The sequence below is a fragment of the Mirounga angustirostris genome, unplaced genomic scaffold, assembly GCF_029215605.1.
Source record: "Mirounga angustirostris isolate CCGP_5_RB_7025 unplaced genomic scaffold, mMirAng1.0.hap1 SCAF_11, whole genome shotgun sequence".
Taxonomy (NCBI): Eukaryota; Metazoa; Chordata; class Mammalia; order Carnivora; family Phocidae; genus Mirounga; species Mirounga angustirostris.
In genome coordinates this window covers 71,482,307-71,504,532 of record NW_026991719.1, presented here as the reverse complement: position 1 = coordinate 71,504,532, position 22,226 = coordinate 71,482,307, and the positions used below count along the sequence as shown (strand labels likewise).

Sequence of the window (22,226 nt, the reverse complement as noted above, 5' to 3'; positions counted from 1 at the left end):
TTGTTTCTTTTATTTATTTAAATAAAACACAAAGGTAGGAGAATTTGCCATTAGAAAAATAACATGATATGGGTCATCATTTTGATGTTTGAAGACACATATATTCAATATATATTTTACTGAAATGCAAAATGTAGATTATATGTCATTTAGTAAAACTTTCTCATCTTGCTGATTAATAAACTGAAAGCCAAGAGAGGTGAGATGATTAGTTAAAGGTCACTCAACAGGGCGCCTGGGTGGCTCAGTTGGTTAAGCGACTGCCTTCGGCTCAGGTCATGATCCTGGAGTCCCAGGATCGAGTCCCGCATTGGGCTTCCTGCTCAGCGGGGAGTCTGCTTCTCCCCCTAACCCTCCCCACTCTCATGCTCTATCTCGTTCTCTCTCTCAAATAAATAAATAAAATCTTTAAAAAAATAAAATAAAATAAAGGTCACTCAACAAGTAAGCTATAGAGTCAAAGCTAAAATCTATTTCTATTACTTCTAGTGTTCTTTCAATTGCACCATACTGTCATTTTTGTTTAATCCTTTTTAAACTTTGAGGGCATCATTTTAACATTTATAAAGACAATATTTTCAAAGTGTTTCCACTGTTTTCATGGTCAAAATACATTCTCAAAATATTTCCATAGGGTGATGGTTGAGAAGGAGAGACACTCTCTCAGTGAAAATAAAAGGTGGAAATATTTTGAAAGTGCTGTGAAAACATTTGACTGCCTTAACAGCCTTAAAGAAAACATTTATTTTGGCCACAGTGACTGAAACATTTGCTTCCTTTGGAAATGCTTGCTGCCAAAATAAGTTTCTTTTTTCATATAGAAGAAAATATTTTGTTGAATAAAATGTTTTGTATTTTTGTATAAATTACTTGAATATTGATTATGACCACTCTTAGTGACATCACTGTATGCAGAGGTTGTTTTGTAAATAAATTAGGGATCCTTGTACTTTAAAACTTCCCTTCCTATACAGATTTAATGTTCTGAAGTAGCAACTATATTGGAAAAAAAATACATGAGTAATGAGAAACTCAGTCACCCTGTTAAGGAGCTTGTCCTGTACAATGATTATGTCCACACAAGTGAAACATCTGGAGTAAAAGGCATTGTACACACCAAATAGCCAGAAGATAGACTGGCTGACTGAAAAGTTCACTTTTCACATTTTAGATTACAATTTTCTTTTCTTTTTTTAAATTTTATTATGTTATCTTAGTCACCATACAATACATCATTAGTTTTTTGTTTTTTGTTTTTTTTTTAAGATTTTATTTATTTGACAGAGAGAGACACAGCGAGAGAGGGAACACAAGCAGGGGGAGTGGGAGAGGGAGAAGCAGGCTTCCCGCCGAGCAGGGAGCCCGATGCGGGGCTCGATCCCAGGACTCTGGGATCATGACCTGAGCTGAAGGCAGACGCTTAATGACTGAACCTCCCAGGTGCCCCACATCATTAGTTTTTGATGTGGTGATCCACGATCCATTGTTTTCGTATAACACCCAGTGCTCCATGCAGTACGTGCCATCCTTAATACCCATCACCGGGCTAACCAATCCCCCCACCCCATTCCCCTCTAAAACTCTGTTTGTTTCTCAGAGTCCATAGTCTCTCATGGTTCATCTCTCCCTCCGATTCCCCCCCCCTTCATTTTTCCCTTCCTTCTCCTAATGTGCTCCATGCTATTCCTTATGTTCCACAAATAAGTGAAACCATATGGTAATTGACTTTCTCTGCTTGACTTATTTCACTTAGCATAACTCCTCCAGTCCAATCCATGTTGATGTAAAAGTTGGGTATTTTCTTGTGGAATTATTCTAAGGATTTCTATCAAATGAGTGTCTAAGACATATTAAGAAACTCAATTTGCTTCTACATGGAGTTTATTTCTGATATCTAGGCTGATTTTAATGTATTTTATGTAACTATTTTGGCTAATAGACTTAATTCTAATCCTTCAAATCTAGTCACATGTGATTACGCTAATGAATCCACACATGCATTGATTGAAAAGACCTGCCTATGTCTACAAAAGATGGGCTACAACTTTCTACTTCAAAAGTCCACTGAGGAGCTAAGATGGTAGAGTAGTAGGAAGACCCTAGGCTTGCCTTGTCCCTAGGCACAGCTAGATAATTATCAAATCATTGTGAATACCTGAGAAATCGATCTAAGGACTACAGAACAAACTGCACAACTAGAGGGAGAAAGGAAGCCACATCGTGGAAGGTAGGAATGCAGAGATGTGGTTTGGGGAAGAAAGAGATCATAGGTGCTGTTGTGGGAAGGGGTTCCTCGTCACAGAGAGAGGCAAAAGAAAGAAAGAAATGCACAGGGGATGACACAAGGAAAACACATCCTCAAAGCCATTGACTGGGAAAGAGAGAAGGGCTGATTTTTATCTTTGCAACCATCAGGGCTCAAAAACTAGAGTTTTAGAGGTCCATAGCATGGCTGGTATAAAGCCCTACGGGCATTGCAGTGTTCCTGTAGAGAAGGCAAACAGGTAACCTAGAGGCAGAGGGTGCAATCTGTGGATAACCAGAGATGCACTGGGAGAGATGATTCCCCCTTCTTGGAGTGCATTTGAGAGAGGTGGCATTGCCTACTCAGGGACAAAGTAGCTGGAGGATGCCATTTCCCTCCCTCACCCTTTACCCCTCAGCATAGGTGGAGAGACATCTGCTGAGGGTGGCTAACCTGGACACTGGCTCTTTAGTGTGCTTTGCTCCAAACCCCACATTCCTGCATTCCAGTGCAACCACCCTATTGGGTCAAGCCTGCATCAACTGCAGTGCAGCGAGACCCTATCCCAGAAGACCAATACAGATCCCCACCACACCAGGTCCCTAAAGTTTTGAGTTTTAAAACTCAGTAGGCCTGGCTGAGATTGAACATAAATTGCACTGTGCTGGTTCAAGCAAGCAAGCAAACTATACACATACAGTGTGAAAACAGTGATCAGAAAAACACGTACAACACAGAAGGGAAATTATTTGCTCTCCTGGGAGGGCCTTCCTCACAGCAGGGAACACGAACTCTCCTCTCCAGGGACAAAGGAACTGGCTGGTTCCATTTCCCTCCCCTCATATTTAGCATAAACTAACTTCAGTAAACAGCACAGAGCCAACACTAGCTGCTTAAATTGCTTTCACCAAGACCCACCCCCCTGCACCATGCTGGTACTGCTTTTATTGGGCAAATGTGCCTGAGAGCCAGTGCAGTGGGCCCCTCCCCCTGAAGACCAGCAAAAATGACAACACGCACCAGGTCTGCTGACTATAGAGTTCTGCAAAGCTTCACTTCTACTGGAAAAAGCATCAGGTCACTTTAAACAAGCAGCTCAGAGAACATATAATTAAAACGTGCCACACTCTGTCCAAGGTCCAAACACTCCCCACTGCAGGTAAGAAGAAACCCTGCAGAGGATTGACCTCAGGAATAGAGCAGCCATAACACAGCAGTAGAGTGCCTGCAGCATACACCAAAGAAACTTCCTAAAACACCAGGCCTGGACATTATACGACTGATTCTTCATAAAGCCATTACTCTCAGGAGCAGGAAACATAACTGGCTTTCTTAAAACACAGAAGAAGACATAGACCAAGAAAAAAAAAAAAAAGACAAGAAGGAGGAATTCATCTCAAAAGAAAGAACAAGAAAAGATCACATACAGAGATCTAATCAAAACAGATATAAGCAATATGCCTGATTCAGAATTTAAAGCAACAATCATAAGGATACTAGCTGGATGTCAGAAAAGCACAGACACCAGGGAGTCCCTGACCACAGAGATAAAAGAGCTAAAAACCGATCAGGTTGAAATGAAAAATGCAGTAACTGAGATTCAAAACCAACTGGATGTACTACCACAAGGATGGAAGAAGCAGAGAAACAAATAAGTGATATAGAAGATAAAATTATGAAAAATATGAAGCTGAATAAAATAGAGAAAGAAGAATGGTAGATCACAAAAGTAGACTTAGGGAATACAATGATTCCATGAAACATAATAACATTTGTATCATAGGAGGCCCAGAAGAAGAAGAGAGACGAAAGGGGACAGAAGGATTATTTCAGGAAATTATAGCTGAAAAATTCCCTACTATGAGGGAGAAAACAGACTTCCAAATCCAGGAAGCACAGAGAACTCCCATCAAAATGAACAAAAGCCAGTCAACATCAAGACATATCATAGTTAAATTTGCAAAATATACAGATAAAGAAAACATCCTAAAGGCAGCAAGACAAAAAGTCCCTCACTTATAAGACAAACAAGGTTAGCAGCATATCTCTCCACAGAACCTTGGCCAGAAGAAAGTGACAACAGACATTCAACATGCTGAATGGGAAAAATATGCAGCCAAGAATATTTTAGCCAGCAAGGCTATCATTCAGAACAGAAAGAGAGATAAAGAATTTTGCAGACAAATAGAAACTAAACAAACCCTGCAAGAAATATTAAAGAGGACTCTTTGAGTGGAAAAAAAGCCTAGAAAGGAACAGAAAATCTCCAGTAACAATGACAAAACAAGCAATAAAATGGCACTAAATTAATCTCTATCAATAATTACTCTGAATGTAAATGTTCCAATCAAAAGACATAGGGTGTCAGAATGGATAAAAAGAACTAAATCCATCTATATGCTAACAACAAAAGACTCATTTTAGATCTAAAAACACCTGCAGATTGAAAGTGAGGGGGTGGAGAACAATTTATCATGCAACATTAAAATCATGGACATTAAAAGAAAGCCTGAGTATCCATATTTATTTCAGACAAACTAGATTTTAAACCAAAGACTGTAATGAGATGAAGAAGGGTACTATATCATAATAAAGGTGTCAACTTGAGAGCACCCAAATATATAAAACAATTAATAATAAACATAAAGGATTTCATTGATAATAATACAGTAACAGTGGGGGACTTCAACACCCCACTTGCAGCAAATGGACAGATCATCTAAGCAGAAAACCAACAAGGAAAAATGTCTTCGAATGATATACTGGACAGATGGACTTAACAGATATAATCAGAGCATTTCATCCTAAAGAAGGAGAATACACATTGTTTTAGGGTGCACATGGAATGTTGTCCATAACAGATCCCATACTGGGTCACAAATCAGGACTCAACAAATACAAAAAGATTGAGATCATACCATGCGTATTTTCTGACCCTAATGCTATGAAACTTGAAGTATACCACAAGAAAAATTTGGAAAGACCACAAATACATGGAAGTTAAAGAACATCCTAGCAAAGAATGAATAGGTCAACCAGGAAATTAAAGAAGGAAAAAAAAATACACGGAAAAAAATGATAATGAAAATATGACATTGCAAAACCTTTGGGATGCAGCAAAAGCAGTCATAAGAGGAAAATATGTAGCAATACAGGCCTACCTCAAAAAGCAAGAAAAGTCTCAAATAGACAACCTAACCCTATACCTAAAGGAGCTAGAAAAAGAAAAACAAATGAAGAATAAAGTGAAGAAGGGAAATAATAAAGATTAGAGCAGAAATAAAAGATAAACAAACAAAAACCAGTAGAACATAACAAAGAGCTCATTCTTTGAAAGAATTAATAAAGTTAATAAACCTATAGCCAGGCTTATCAAAAAGAAAAGACAAAGGACCCAAATAAATAAACTCATGACTGAGAGAGGAGACATCATGACCAACACCACAAAAATATAAACAATTATAAGAGAATATTATGAAAATTATATGCCAACAAATTGGGTAATCTGGAAAAAATGGATAAATTCATGGGAACATACAAACTACCAAAACTGGAACAAGAAGAAATAGAAAACCTGAACAGACTGATAACAAGTAAAGGAACTGAATTAGTAATCAAAAATCTCCCAACAAATAAAAGTCCAGGGCCAGATGACTACCCAAGGGAATTCTACCAAACAGTTAAAGAATTAATAACGATTCTCCTCAAACTGTTCCAAAAAATAGAAACGGAAGGAAAACTTCCAAATGCATTTTACAAGACCAGCATTACCTTGGTGCCAAAACCAGACAAAGACCTCACTAGAAAAGAGAATTACAAACCAAACAGGGATGCAAATATTTCTCAACAAAATACTAACAAATTGAATCCAACAGTATATTAAAAGAATCATTCACTTCAATCAAGTGGGATTTATCCTGTGCTACAAGGGTGATTCAATATTTGGAAATCAATCAACTTGATACACCACATTAATAAAAGGATAAAAACCATATTATCTTCTCAATAGAGGCAGAAAAAGCATTTGACAAAGTACAGCATCCATTCTTAATAAAGACCCTCAACAAAATAGGGATAGAGGGAACATACCGCAACATCATAAAGACCATATACCAAAGACCCACAGCTAATATAATCCTCAATGGGGAAAAACTTAGAGCTTTCCCTCCATAGTCAGGAACAAGACAGGGACGTCCACTCTCACCACTATTATTTAACATACTGTTGGAAATTGTAGCCTTAGCAATCAGACAACAAAAAGAAATAAAAGAAAATCAAATCTGTAAGGAAGAATTAAATCTTTCAGTATTTGCAGATAACATGAAACTCTATACAGAAAACCCAAAAGACCACCCCAAAACTGCTAGAACAGATACATGAACTCAGTAAAGTTGCAGCATACAAAATCAACATACAGAAATCTGTTGCATTTCTATACACCAATAATGAAGCAGCAGAAAGAAAAATTAAAACAATTCCATTTACAATTGCACCAAAAACAATAAAATACCTAGGTATGAACCCAACCAAATAGGTCAAAGACCTATACTCTGAAAAGTATAAAAACACTGATGAAAGAAATTGAAGGGGCACAAAGAGATGGAAAGACATTCCATGCTCATAGATTGAAAGAACAAATATTGTTAAAATGTCAATACTACCCAAAAAAAAGCTACACAGTTAATGCAATCCCTATGAAAACACCACCAGCATTTTTCACAGAAGTAGAACAATCTTAAAATTTATATGGAGCCACTAAAGACCCTGAAGAGCCAAAGCAACCTTGAAGAAGAAAAGCAAAGCAGGAGGCCTTGGAATTCCAGACATCAAGTTATATTACAAAGCTGTAGTGATCCAAACATTATGGTACTGGCACAAAAATAGACACATAGATCAATAGTACAAAGTAGAAAAACCAGAAATGAACTCACAACTATATGGCCAATTAATATTCAACAAAGCAGGAAAGAATATGCAATGGGAAAAAGAGTCTCATGAACAATAGTGTTGGGAGAACTGCACAGCAATATGTGAAAGAATAAAATCAGACCAATTTTTTACACCAAATACAAAAATAAATTTAAAATGGATTGAAGACTTAACTATGATTCCTGAAACCATTAAAATCCTAGAGGAGAACACAGGCAGTAACCTCTTTGACATTGGCCATAGCAACTTCCTTCTAGATATGTCTCCTGAGACAAGGGAAAGAAAAGCTAAAATAAACTATTGGAACTTCACCAAAATAAAAAGGCTTTGCACAGTAAAGGAAATAATCAACAAAAGTAAAAGACAACCTATGGAATGGGAGAAGATATTTGCAAATAACATATTTGATAGAGGGTTAATATCCAAAAATATAAAGAACTTATAAAATTCAACACCAAGAAAACAAATAATGCGGGGCGCCTGGCTGGCTCAGTTGTTGAGCGTCTGCCTTCCGCTCAGGTCATGATCCCAGGGTCCTGGGATCAAGCCCCATGTCTGGCTCCCCGCTCGGCGGGAAGCCTGCTTCTCCCTCTCCCACTCCCCCTGCTTGTGTTCCCTCTCTCACTGTGTCTCTCTGATAAATAAAAAAAAAAAGAAAGAAAAGAAAACAAATAATGCAGTTAAAAATGGGCAGAAAGCATGAATAGACATTTTTCCAAGGAAGAAATACAGACAGCCAACAGGCCTTGAAAAGATGCTCAACATCACTCATCATCAGGGAAATACAAATGAAAACTACAATGAGATATCACCTCACATCTGTCAGAATGGTCAAATTCAATAACACAAGAAACAACAGGTGCCAGTGAGGATGTGGAAAAAGGGGAACCCTCTAGCACTGTCGGTGGGAATGCAAACTGGTACAGTCACTCAGGCAAATAGTTATGGAAGTTCCTCAGAAAGTTAAAAATAGAACTACCTTATGATCCAACAATTGCACTTACAGGTATTTACCCAGAGAATACAAAAGTACTAATTCAAAGGGATACCTGCACCTTGATGCTTATAGCAGCATTATCTACAATAGATAAATTATGGAAAGAGCCCAAACGTCCACCAACTGAAGAATGGATAAAGAAGTAGTGGTGTGTGTGTGTGTGTGTGTGTGTGTGTGTAATATTACTCAGCCATAAAAAATGAAATCTTGCCATTTGCAATGACATAGATGAAGCTAGAGAGTATTATGCTAAGTGAGATAAGTCAGAGAAACAAATACAATATGATTTCACTCATATGTGGAATTTAAGAAACAAAGCAAACAAGCAAAGGGAAGAAAAATAAGAGATAGAGAAAGCAACAAACAGACTCTTAATTATAGCAAACAATCTGATGTTTACTAGATGAGAGGTGGGTGGGAGAATGGCTTAAATAAGTGATGGGGATTAAGAAATACACTTGTGATGAGCACCAGGTGTTGTATTGTATTGTTATATACCTGAAACCAATATTACACTATATGTTAATAAACAGGAATTTAAATAAAACTAAATTTAAATAAAAACTAACCCAAAAGGGCGCCTGGGTGGCTCAGTCGTTAAGCGTCTGCCTTCAGCTCAGGTCATGATCCCAGGGTCCTGGGATCGAGCCCCGCATCAGGCTCCCCGCTCTGCGGGAGGCCTGCTTCTCCCTCTCCCACTCCCCCTGCTTGTGTTCCCTCTCTTGCTGTCTCTCTCTCTGTCAAATAAATAAATAAAAACTTAAAAAAAAAAACTAACCCAAAAAAGGAATATGGAAGCTACCCAAATATCCATCAATAGATGATGGAGGAAGAAGAATTGTATATATATAATGGAATATTGCTCAGCCATGAAAAAGAATGAAATCTTACCATTTATCACAACATGGATGGACCTAGAGGATATAAAACTAAGTAAAATAAGTAAATCAGAGACGAGTACCATATGGTTTCACTCATACGTATCAAGAATCAAAACAAATGTTACAAACAAGGAAAAAGAGAGACAAACAAACAAAATACCAGACTTAAATATAGAGAACAAGCTGGTGGTTGCCAGAGGGGAGGTAGGAGAGGGTGGCTTAAGTAGATAAAGGGGATTAAGATTATACTTATCTTGATGAGCACTGAGAAATATATATAATTGTTGAATCATTATATTGTATACCTGAAACTAATGTAATGCTGCATGTTAATTATACTTCAATTTTTAAAAGTACACATTAAAATTTGGTATCCATACATTCTGGTCCCTACAGAGAAGAAATTAGAAAATTTAGTCCCACACTTCTCCAGGACAAACTCTTCACTATTCCTTTCATTTCAGATCTCAGTTAAGGAAGAGCTTTATTCCATTGTATAGCCCATTACTATGAGTTTTGTTACTGTTGTTGGATGATTAAAAAGGAAGAAATAATACTGACAAATTAACACCTACTATGTGTCAAGCATTATGCTAGGGTTTACATCAACTTCATTTAATTCTCTAAATAATTCTGTAACTATTATCTTATTTTAAGATGAGAAATTAAGCCTTAGAAAGGATTGTTTGCTGAAGGCCAGCCAGCAGATCCATACAGTAGCCCTCATCTGTCTGACTCTAAATCCACTTTATAGTATGCATATATTTCTCAACCTTGTTTAAGACAAATGACTTTTCCTTCCTTAATTTCTATAAATAGAAGAGCACCACCTCAGAGTTGAAAAAATAAACTCAACCATAACAGAACAAAATAAGCAAGGGACTAAAGGGGGACTTGTTCATGGTCATCTCACTTGGGGCTTGAACATTTTGTATCTCCATGATTTACCAAACTTGGATAAAGGCAAGTCAGACAAAGGGAGCTAGGACTTCACTCTAGGAGTAATTTTTAAGTTACATGAAAGATACCAAATAAGTGGACTATAATTTCACAACTGTAAGCTTAGCACAAATGAAAGGAAAGAGGAAATGATTAAACAGCAAAGGCTATAATAGAAGAAAACTAAGGAAAAGTGGCACTGGTTTAGAGGGAGTCAGTGAAGGCTTTATGGAGGAAAGGAGCCCTTACCAGGTCTCAAACTGGGTGGGATCCAGGCAAGAAGATACATGATAGACACATTTCAGACTAAATCATGGAGATGGAAATGAAGCTGTCTTGGGATCAGAGAAAAGATAAACCTGTCTGTTAAAAATGAGGTTATAATGGGAACAGTGGAAGTAAATAATAACAATAAGTTGCATAGGGCTTACAAAGTGCCAGGCACACTTCTAAGTGCTTTATATTAAGTCACCTCATTCTGGCAAAAATCCTGAAGCTTAGGCAGAGTTAAATAATCGACCCAAAGTCACACAACAGGTAGTGACAGAGCTGGGATTTAGAACCTATGAAGTATGATTCCAGAGTTTATGCAATTAACCACTACAATGATCCATTAGAAGATACATGGAAGATACATTATGAGAAATATGTATTCAAGTGAAGAGGTATAGGTAGTCATTTTTTATGTAGTCAAAAATTGAGCTTTTCAATATAAATTATGAGGAAGCAAATATATAGGAAATAAAAGTAATACTAGGTAAAGCCCATAAATGGTCAAAATTTTCATATATTTATAACTTATGGGTAATGTGATCTACTGTAAATTATAAATAATGTGAAATATATTTTAAAAGAATTAACAGTATTTACATCACACTTTAAGTAGATCTATTAAATTTATGTTTTTAATTTATAATCTGATCACATAGAAAGATTAAGTAGAAAAAGTGCTCATATATTTCAAAGATTTTTAATTAGCCTCTTTTTATCCTAATCGGCATATTACATAAGGTTCAAAATACTATTATCAAACGAGGTTATAACTATATACATACACAGCTACATCTATACACACTACATATTTAAGAACAAAGGGGGGTTGCTCTATCTCCATCAACTCTTTATTTTAGCTATTTTGAAGGTAATAATATGTAGAATGTCATATACAATATTAATGTCTCAACAACACGCACTAAGAAATGTGATCTACAGTTACCATTGTTCAACCTGGCATACTAAAATATATGGTAGTATCTGAAATATGTTTAAGAATTATGCTTGAAGTTTAAGATATTAATTTTCAAACCACATATATTTTTCTCTATCATATATGACAAACTGCAGATATTGTAATAGAAAAGCAGTATTTTTATAATTAAAGATAAATGCCTTTCTTCATTAAATATGTTGATTTTTCTATTAAACAGTGAACACTTATTAGAAAAATGTGAATAATGTGCATAAAATTATGATTTAAACCTTCCCCCACTTCTTTCTAAAGATAGCAGCCAAAAACTGGAAAAAGTCAGGGTACCTTTGAGGATATTTAATTAAAATCTAATCCCACATTCTTAAAAGCTCACATAAATTAAGCTGTCATTCAGGAGATTTATGCATTTACATTTGCATATTACATACAATTCATCAATTACTCATGTTTGAAAGCAATGCCTTTCCCAGGGTGCTGAACTGCCAACAATGCCAACAGGCACATGCAACCCACAAAACCATACCAACTGGTACCTTGGAGAAAGCCATTTCCATATGGCCTTTCGTTTGCACATTCACAGAGTTCCAAGCATGCTTAGAAAACTATGACTACAATTCGATGGATTCTATTGAGCTAAATTTGTTTGAAAGAGACAATCATTTTACTTAATCTTGGTGCAACTGCATAGTGATAGCAATTCAACAGCCTTCTTGCATTCATGGCAAGTTTTATTTTCTTTGTTTGTTTTAATTTTTAATTTTTTTTATTATGTTATGTTAATCACCATACATTACATCATTAGTTTTTGATGTAGTGTTCCATGATTCATTGTTTGTGTATAACACCCAGTGCTCCATGCAGTACGTGCCCTCTTTAATACCCATCACCAGGCTAACCCATCCCCCCACCCCACTCCCCTCTGGAAACCTCAGTTTGTTTCTCAGAGTCCATAGTCTCTCATGGTTTGTCTCCCCCTCTGATTCCCCCCCTTCATGGCAAGTTTTAAAACTACACTAAAGATACAGAATGATTCCTGAGCTTCAGCATAGTCAGACAAAGCAGTTAAGTTAAAAATATTCTCTTCAAGTTAATAGAAGGTAACCATTTATTTAGCATGGCATATTTGAATAAGGTAAAAAATGTATACCTGTGTATGTACATACATACATAATACATGTATACACATACATAAAGTGGGAGAGGTGAAAATATCAAAGTGCAGTGGCTCATTGAGAACACTTGGAAAGCTTTAAGATATGGCAAAAATAAAATGCCCATAACTTGTGCAGACTGCAGTTTTTCCTAAAGACTATTTTTGGGAAGAAAATGGCAAGTCTTTAATAGTATTGTATCTACAAGCAAACAGATGCAAAGGTACATTTTCTCCATGAGCTATAAGCTGTTACAAAATACCTTTAACTTTTTATACATACTGAGAAGAGAGGTCATTCCAGTTGTTCCAAAGGGAAAATGGTATGCTTTTAAGACATCACATATAAGAAAAAGAAGAAAGCAATCTAAATGACATCACAGGGTAAGCTATTTCCAGCACAGATCGACAACTGCCACAATATTTTGCATGAGTGTATATCTTAGTGTTTAATATATTTGTTTTAGAATTCCAAACAACCACTGGCTGTAAAAACGTGACACTTGAACCCAGGGACATTTCTCCTTTCATACACAATCTTTTCCCCTCTACTTCTAAAATTTGTCACCAATTTCTTTATCAGTTGGACATCCAGAAAACTCTCCAAACCTATAGCAACTGGAAATTTTAAATGATCTCCTCACATTTATTTTATATAAGTTATAAGCCTGGGTATTAGTGTGAGTGTATACTGCAGTAATATTTAGCAAATGACTTATAGAAATTCAAGTCCATAAAGATATTTTGAGTAGCTATTATTACAAGGAATTGTGTTAGATGTTGTGAGAAATATAAAGGTACATTATACATGGTCAGAGCTCAAAGTCTAATTAGAAAGATATACACATTTACTAAGGACTAAAGTACTGACATAAGCAATGCATTTGGTCCCAGGTTCTTGAAATCTGGTGATGCTGCCATTGTTGATATTGTTCCTGGCAAGCTATGTGTGTTGAGAGCTTCTCTGACTATCCTCCTCTGGGCCATTTTGCTGTTTGTAACATGATACAGATGGTTGCTGTGAGTGTCATCAAAGCAGTGGACAAGACGGCAGCTGGAGCTGGCAAGGTCACCAGGTCTACCCAGAAAGCTCAGAAGGCTAAATGAATATTATCCCCAATACCTGCCACCCCAGTCTTAATCAGTGGTGGAAGAACGGTCTCAGAATTATTTGTGTCAATTGGCCATTTAAGTTTAATAGTAAAAGACTGGTTAATGATAACAATGCATTGTAAAACCTCCGGAAGGAAAGGAGAATGTTTTGTGGACTATTTGTTTTATTGTGTGTATGCGGCAGTTTTAAATTATTAGTTTTTAAAATCAGTACTTTTTTTTAATTTTTATTTTATTATGTTATGTTAATCATCATACATTACATCATTAGTTTTTGATGTAGTGTTCCATGATTCATTGTTTGCATATAACACCCAGTGCTCCATTCAAAATGTGCCCTCTTTTAGAATCAGTACTTTTTAATGGAAACAACTTAACCAAAAATCTGTCACAGAATTTTGAGACGCATTAAATCAAAAGTTTAATAAGAAAAAAATGCATTTGGAGCACAAAAGAGAACTACTCAACCTGAGGAGATCAAAGGAGGTGGCATTTGATCTAGTCTTTAAAGATGAGTAGGATAAATATGAAGACTGTTTTATAAATGTACATGCCTTGTAGAGGGGCCATGCAAATCTTTCTCTGCATCACTCCAATTTCAGTATGTGTGTTGCTGGAAAAAACACGAAATCAAAACTAGCTTGAGAATCTCCTAATGTTCAAAGCAGAAAAAGACCAATAAGAATATGTGAGATAAACATTGTATTTCTAGTTATCTATTATATTCCATGGTACACAGATCAGATAGTTTAGTATAAACTGTATATATATAATATTGACCATTAGCCAATTTTAAAGTCTATTGAGTATTAGTTTATTGAACATTAGCTAGAATATTAAGATAGCAATAACAGTGGATTTATTCTATAAGAAAATAGTATTTGCCTTTTATTTCAACTTGCAAAATCCTGCTTTCCTCCTAACGGATAATACTAATAGGTGTATATTACTTTTGTCATATAAATTTAATGCAAAACCTTATAAGAGGCAGAATTTTTACTATCTGGAATGGGAGAAAATAGTATTATAGGACAAAATATTAAGTGTGCGTGTATAATGTTATTCTCCTGACTATAATTTAACCCTGAGAAAAAATATTAGAGCTTGGTTCTGAACAAAAGAATCTCTCACAGGTTATCAGTTTCAGTTAACAATGTGTCCAATATTCCAGCGTTCAGTGTTAAGTTCTTCAAGTCTTCTTCAAATTTTCCATTTCTAAACCCTATTAAACCTATGGGAGTTTTATTATGATTGAAAAGCTAACTGTAGTTGTATTATAGTCAGAAAAAAATGTATACAGACATATTTTCAGAATAATTATTCATTATAACAATTAAACTGATCAAATAATATCTAAAATATTTTATTCTAAATAAGGCAGTGTAATAGGGACACATACAATTTAAGGTTACTATAACTGAACAGCTAGTGACCATTTACCACTATAATGCTTTTGCCTTACACAACACAGGTCTTAAATCATAACTGCTATTTACACCTAAAAATTGTCTTATAATATCTTTCCCTAAGTGAAGAGTAATGTATTATACCTGCCAAATGTCTCCCTTCAAGAAAGACATATTTTTCCCTTCTTTCAGGAAAAAAAAAGTTAAATGCTATACCCCCAATAAACTTTTGTTGTTTTTTTATGTTTCAGAGGCACACAGTCCTAATATTGAATAATGTTTATTGAATTATATGTTTTATTGATTATAAAACAGTTTTTAATTTCTTATGCTTACGTGGTAAATTCCTAATTTCTTAAAGAAAGGAAAATGTTTCCTTGGTGAAAAACCATAGCAGAATTCAAACCAAAGGGGATTCAAATTCTGTTAATAAATAAAACCACCATAATCCAAATAACAAGACTGACATTTTACCAGATATAGATCAATCTATTCTAAGTTACTCATTATTCTAAACATTAATTAAAAACATCAAAATCCTAGAGGAGAACACAGGCAGTAACTTCTTTGACATCAGCTGTAGCAAATTCTTACTAGATATGTCTTCTGAGGCAAAGGAAACAAAAGCAAAATTAAACTATTGGACTTCATCAAGATAAAAAGCTGCACAATAAAGAAAACAATCAACAAATCTAAAAGACAACCTTTGGAATGGGATAAGATATCTGTAAATGACATATCTGATAAAGGGTTATTATCCAAAATATATAAAGAATTTATAAAACTCAACACCCAAAAAACAAATATTCCAGTCAAATGGACAGAAGACATAAATAGACACTTTTCCCAAAAAGACATACAGATAGCCAATGACATGTGAAAAGAAGCTTAATATCACTCATCATCAGGGAAATACAAATGAAAACTACAATGAGCTATCACTTCACACTTGTCAGAATGGCTAAAATTAACAACACAGGAAACAACAGATGTTGGTGAGGATATGGAGAAAGGAGAAACCTCTTGCACTCTGTGAGAATGCAAACTGGGATAGAAACTCTAGAAAAACAGTATGGAGGTTACTCAAAAACTAGAAAATAGAACAACACTATGACCAAGCAATTGCACTTGTAGGTATTTACCCAAAGGATACAAAATACTGAATTGAAGGGACACATGCACCCCAATGTTTATAGCAGCATTCTCAACAATAGCCAAATTATGGAAAGAACCCAAATGTCACCAACTGATGAATGGATAAAGAATCTGAATCTGTGATTCAGCCATATTTATTCAGCCATAAAAAAGAATGAAATCTTGCCATTTGCAACAATGTAGATGGAGCTAGATAGTATTATACTAAGTGAAATAAGTCATTCACAGAAAGACAAATACTGTATGATTTCACTCGTATATGGAATTGAAGAAACAAAACAGATGAACATAGTGGGAAAAAGAGAGGCAAACCATAAAACATACTCTTAAATATAGAGAACAAACTGAAGGTTTCTGGAGGGGAGGTGGGTGCGGGGATGGGTTAAATGGGTGATGGATATTAAGGAGGGCACTTGTGATGACCACTGGGTGTTTTATGTAAGTGATGAATCACTAGATTCTACACCTGAAACTAATGTCACACCATATGTTAACTAATCGGAATTTAAATAAAAACTTTTTTAAAAGTAACTAATGAATTAAAAGCTATTGTAAGTCAGAAATAAAGAGGAAATAAAGTCTCTCAAACATTCATTATAAATAAATTATTAATGTGGAAAAGCTCACAATGTTTTCAGTGTTCTAAGTTTATTTTTAAGGATTTTATTTATTTATTTGAGAGTGAGCAAGAGAGATAGAGAGAGCAGGAGCTGGGAAGATAGGGAGAAGCAGGCTCCTGCTGAGCAGGGAGCCTGACTTGGGCCTGATTCCGGGACCCTGGGATCATGACCTGAGCTGAAGGCACTTAACCGTCTGAGCCACCCAGGTGCCCCAATTTTTAAATATATCTTAAGGATGGAGATAGTGCAAAATATTTTATGCTGAGAGTGTATGAACTGAATGAGATATCTACTCAATTTAGAGAATATTTTACATATTAGTTTTGTTCCAGTTCAATAGATATAGAAAAAAATTTATAAATTCAATTCCAGTTCTAACCACATCATTGGATTAAAAAAAAAAAAAAAAACTAGCTCAGCTTGTGGTTTAGTAAAAATAATAATGGTAATAATATGGGGGATTGTATTCTACAAATTAGTAAGGCTTACTAAGTTTTTACATAATTATTTGGCTTAGTTCAAATCCTTATTTTAGATAATAACAAAGGGTTAGACTAATGACTAAATTATAGCACTGTGCAAAAATACCTTGTCTTTTGATATATAACATGCACTTTAAGCAGAACATCCTTCCACACTGCATTTTCATTTTATTTCCTCTCCATATTTTATATATAACAAAAGTGCCCTAAAATTAACTTATGCAATAAATATGCTGTATAATATTTGTCTTCCAGAATATGATATTATATGACATATAACTAGCTGTACAACTTCTCTGTTGGAAAAGACATCACCTAACAAGAAAGATAAATGCTCTATCCATGGTGAAACTCTATCATATGTTGTTTGGGCAAGAAGATAATTGAAAATGACAAAAAGTATGTCAATCAAAATATAGAGATATTAAAATTGCTCAAATACATCTACTGATAATCCACACTGTGCTAAAAGAAGCACAATAATCAAAGTATTTTTCCAAATTATAACTTTAAGGAAGGTCATAATTCTTGCCCCAGGCACAACTAAATATGAAGCCTTTTTAGCACTTTTTTAACAACAGTCTCACCATAAGCACCTATCAATTTTGCTGTCCACAACCCTGTTTCAATCAAAATAAGATCAAGAGTTAGATCAGAATATCTACTAATCTCTAACTTACTGAGAGCATCTGTCAGGATAGAAAGAGACAGAAATTAGGTAGGAAACAGATATTGTTAAATTCCCATTGTCAAAATTAGAGGATAAGGCAGTAAAAATCTCAATTCATTTATTTGATATGGCAAATATTTGCTGAATTATTAATATTTGCTGTTGATTAGCACTCAGTATAGATATAGTAGAATTTGGAAACTGTATGCACACACAAATAATATGTATATATACACATTTCCACATCATCAGAGCCTAGTAGAATGCATGCCACATGGTAAACAAATGAACATAGAGGAAGGGAAGGAAAAATAAAATAAGATAAAAGCAGAAAGGGAGACAAACCATAAAAGACTCTTAACTATAGAGAACAAACTGAGGGTTGCTGGAGAGGAGGTGGGTAGGGTAATTGTGTGATGGGCAATAAGGAAGGCACTTGATGTAATGAGCACTGGGTGGTATATGCAACTGATGAATCACTAAATTCTACCCTGAAATTAATAATACACCATATGTTAACTAACTTGAACTTAAATAAGAGCAAAAAAAATGGAATAAAGACAAATGGTAGATGGTATGCCAAGAAATAATAACAAAAAAATAACAAGATAAAATGAGGAATATTTTACAAAGTCTCAAATATAGCCAAATAAAAATGAGAGTGCCCTACATGATATTTAAGTATATAGAACATTACTGTAGTCAACAATACTCCACACCAAAATTTAAATTAGTGACTTTGTGTATTTCCTAGTATTTTGCCTATACTCTATTCTATATCATTATCCAAGCACTGATAAACTTGACTCATAACCTTTCAACAGTTACTGTACATTTTTAGATTAAAGATACTGTCCAAACAAGAATGCAATAACCAAGGGTTGCTCTGTTAATTCTTTCACATTTTTCTTTTATTTCCTTTGAGTATAATTTACATACAATGTTGCATTCATTTCAGGGGTACGACTTAGTGGTTTGACAAGTTTATACATAATACTATGTTTAACACAAGGGTAGCTACCATCTGTCCTGTTACATCGCTATTACAATAACATTGACTGTATTCCTTATGCTGTGCTTCTTATTCCTGTGATTTATTCATTCCATAACTGAAAGCCTGTATCTCCCTCACCCCTTCATCCATTCTGTCCAACACCTACCCACTTCCCCTCTGACAACCATCAGTTTGTTATCTGTACTTATAGGTCTAATTCTGCTTTTCCTTTCTTCATTATTTTTTTTTTAGATTTCACAGATGAGTGCAATCATATGGTGTTTGTACTTCTCAGTCTGATATATTTCACCTAGCATAACACCCTAGGTCCATTCATGTTGTCCCAATGGCACAATCTCGTCTTCTCTATGGCTATATAATATTCTGTTGTGTATATATATTACACATTTTTTTTAAAGATTTTATTTATTTATTTGAGAGAGAGAATGAGAGACAGAGAGCATGAGAGGGAAGAGGGCAGAGGGGGAAGCAGACCCCCCGCTGAGCAGGGAGCCCGATGCGGGACTCGATCCTGGGACTCCAGGATCATGACCTGAGCTGAAGGCAGTCGCTTAACCAACTGAGCCACCCAGGCGCCCTATATTACACATTTTCTTTATCCATTCACTTACTGATGGACACAGGTTGCATCCATATATTGGCTATTGTAAATAATGTTGCAATAAGCATAGGAGTGCATATATATTTTTGAATTAGGGTTTTCATTTTCTATGGGTAAATACCCAGTAGTGGAATTATTGGATCATATGGTGTTTCTATTTTTAATTTTTTGAGGAACCTCCATACTGTTTTCCACAGTGGCTATACCAGTTTACATTCCTACTAACAGTGCACAAGTGTTCCTTTTTCTCCACATCATTACCAACACTTGTTATTTCTTGTCATTTTGATTTTAGTCATTTTAACTGGTGTAGGGTGATATCCCATTGTGGTTTTGATTTGCATTTTCCTGATTAGTGATGTTGAGCATTTTTTCATGTGTTTGTTGGTCATCTCTCAATCCTCTTTGGAAAAATGTCTATTCAAGTCCTCTGCTCATTTTTTAATTGTATTGTTTCTTAGTGTTAAGTTGTATAAGTTCTTTATATAATTTGGACATGAGCCCCTTATCAGTTACATAATTTGCAAATATCTTCTCCCATTCAGTATGTTGCCTTATAGTTTTGTTGATGGTTTGCTTCACTGTGCGAAAGCTTTTTTTTTATTTAAATTCAATTGGCCAAGATAGCATCATTAGTTTTTGATATTGCTGTATTCCTAATAGTTTATTTTTTTAATTTTATTTTCTTGCCTTAGGAGACAGATCTAGAAAAATATTGCCATGGCCAACGTCAGAGAAATTACTACCTGTGCTGCCTTCCAGGATTTTGGGTTCATGTCTCATGTGTAGGTCTTTAATCCATGTTGACTTTATTTTTGTGTATAATGTTAGAAAGTGGCCCAGTTTAATTCTTTAACATATAGCTGTCCAGTTTTCTCAGCACGATTTATTGAAGAGACTCTTTTTCTCATTGCATATTCTTTCCTCCTTTGTCATAGATCAATGGACCTTATAATCATAGGTTTATTTATGGGCTCTCTCTTCCTTTCCATTGAATGTGTACATTTTTGTGCCAATATCATGCTGTTTTGATTACTACAGATTTGTAGTATATCTTGAAATCTGATATTGTGATACCTCCAGCTTTGTTCTTCTTTCTCAGGATTGCTTTGGCTATTTGGGGTCTTCTGTGGTTATATACAAATTTTACTATTATTTGTTCTAGTTTTGTGAAAAATGCTGTGGCATTTTGATTGGGATTGCGTTGAATTTTTGGAAATCAATCAACATCTTACACCACATCAACAAAATGAAGGGTAAAAATCATATGATCATTTCAATAGATGCAGAAAAAGCATTTGACAAGAATCAAAATCCATTCATGATAAAAAAAATTAACAAAGTGGGGTTAGAAGGAACATACCTCAACATAATAAAAACCATATATGAAAAACCCACAGCTAACATCATACCCAATGCTGAAAAACTAAGAGCATTCCCTCTAAGGTCAGGAACAAAACAGGAATGCCCACTCTCACCACTTTTATTCAACATTGTACTGGAAGTCCTAGCCACAGCACTAAGACAAGAAAAAGAAATAAGCGGCATCTATATTGGTAAAGAAGAAGTTAAACTGTCACTACTTTCAGATGACATGAGATTATACACAGAAAATCCTAGAGTCCATCAAAAAACTACTAGAAATAATAAACAAGTTCAATAAAGTGGCAGAATACAAAATTAATAACCAGAAATTAGTAACATTTATATACACTAATAATGAAGTAGCGGAAAGAGAAATTTAAAAAACATCATTTACAATTGAACCAAAAGGAATAAAATACCTAAGAATAAACTTAACCAAAGAGGTGAAAGACCACTATCTGTAGTCCAAAAATCATAAAACACTGATGAAAGAAATTGAAGATGACACAAACAAGTAAAGATATTTTATGCTCATGGATTGGAAGAATTAATATTGTTAAAATGTCATATTACCCAAAACAATCCATATTTTTCATTCTTAAGCAGAACTGGAATTTTATAATCACTTCTGTTTGCTGATAACAAAAAACAATATTAGGTATCTGATGCCAGTTTCCCCAACATGTAAAAAGTAACATGACAACAGCCATATGACCTTGAAGAAGGTTCATTAACTATAATCTATCATTGTAAAGTACCTACCCCACTTCTACCATCCAACAATTCACTCGTACTTTTGTCTGCAATGTTAGCTTTACATTTAGATTGCACAGCTGTGTGGAACCACATAGCACAGTCTTCAACCCCTCCAAACCTCTTGCCCCAAATTAGCAAAATAAAATGTATCTCTCAAGGTCTTCATGGTTACCTTCAAGGATCATTATATAGGAAATCAATGACATATAGGCAAAACAAATATATTATCCCATATTTGTATTCAACTATACAGACAGCCCCCACTGCAAAGCTCTTTAGGTCGTCTGTCCTGAAAAAACACTGAAAAGGAATATATTAAAGCAAAACTTCTATTCAAATTAAAAATGGAAAACTCTTTCTGAGGGAATAAATATTCTAAACCATCTCTTAAAAGACAAAAGGATTTTATTTATTTGGGTCCTTTCTCTTTTCCTCTTGGTAAGTCTGGCCAGGGGTTTATCAATCTTATTAATCTTATTCAAAGAACCAGCTCCTAGCTCCGTTGACCTGTTCTACTGTTCTTTTGGTTTCTATTTCATTGATTTCTGCTCTGATCTTTATTATTTCTCTCCTCCTGCTGGATTTAGGTTTTATTTGCTGTTCTTTTTCCAACTCCTTTAGGTGTAGGGTTAGGTTGTGTATTTGAGACCTTTCTTGTTTCTTGAGAAAAACTTGTATTGCTATATGCTTTC

At 35.0% G+C, this 22,226-nt stretch overlaps 1 protein-coding gene and 1 non-coding gene across 3 annotated transcripts in view; both read right to left on the bottom strand.

The window, feature by feature from the left end:
- Positions 1-22,226, bottom strand: part of DACH2 (dachshund family transcription factor 2) — a 909,992-nt gene that overhangs the window by 507,234 nt on the left and 380,532 nt on the right. The gene's annotated exons all lie outside the window — the stretch shown is intronic.
- Positions 13,985-14,090, bottom strand: LOC123851612 (U6 spliceosomal RNA). Its single transcript, XR_006792654.1, has one exon. It is a non-coding gene; the product is annotated as a U6 spliceosomal RNA (small nuclear RNA).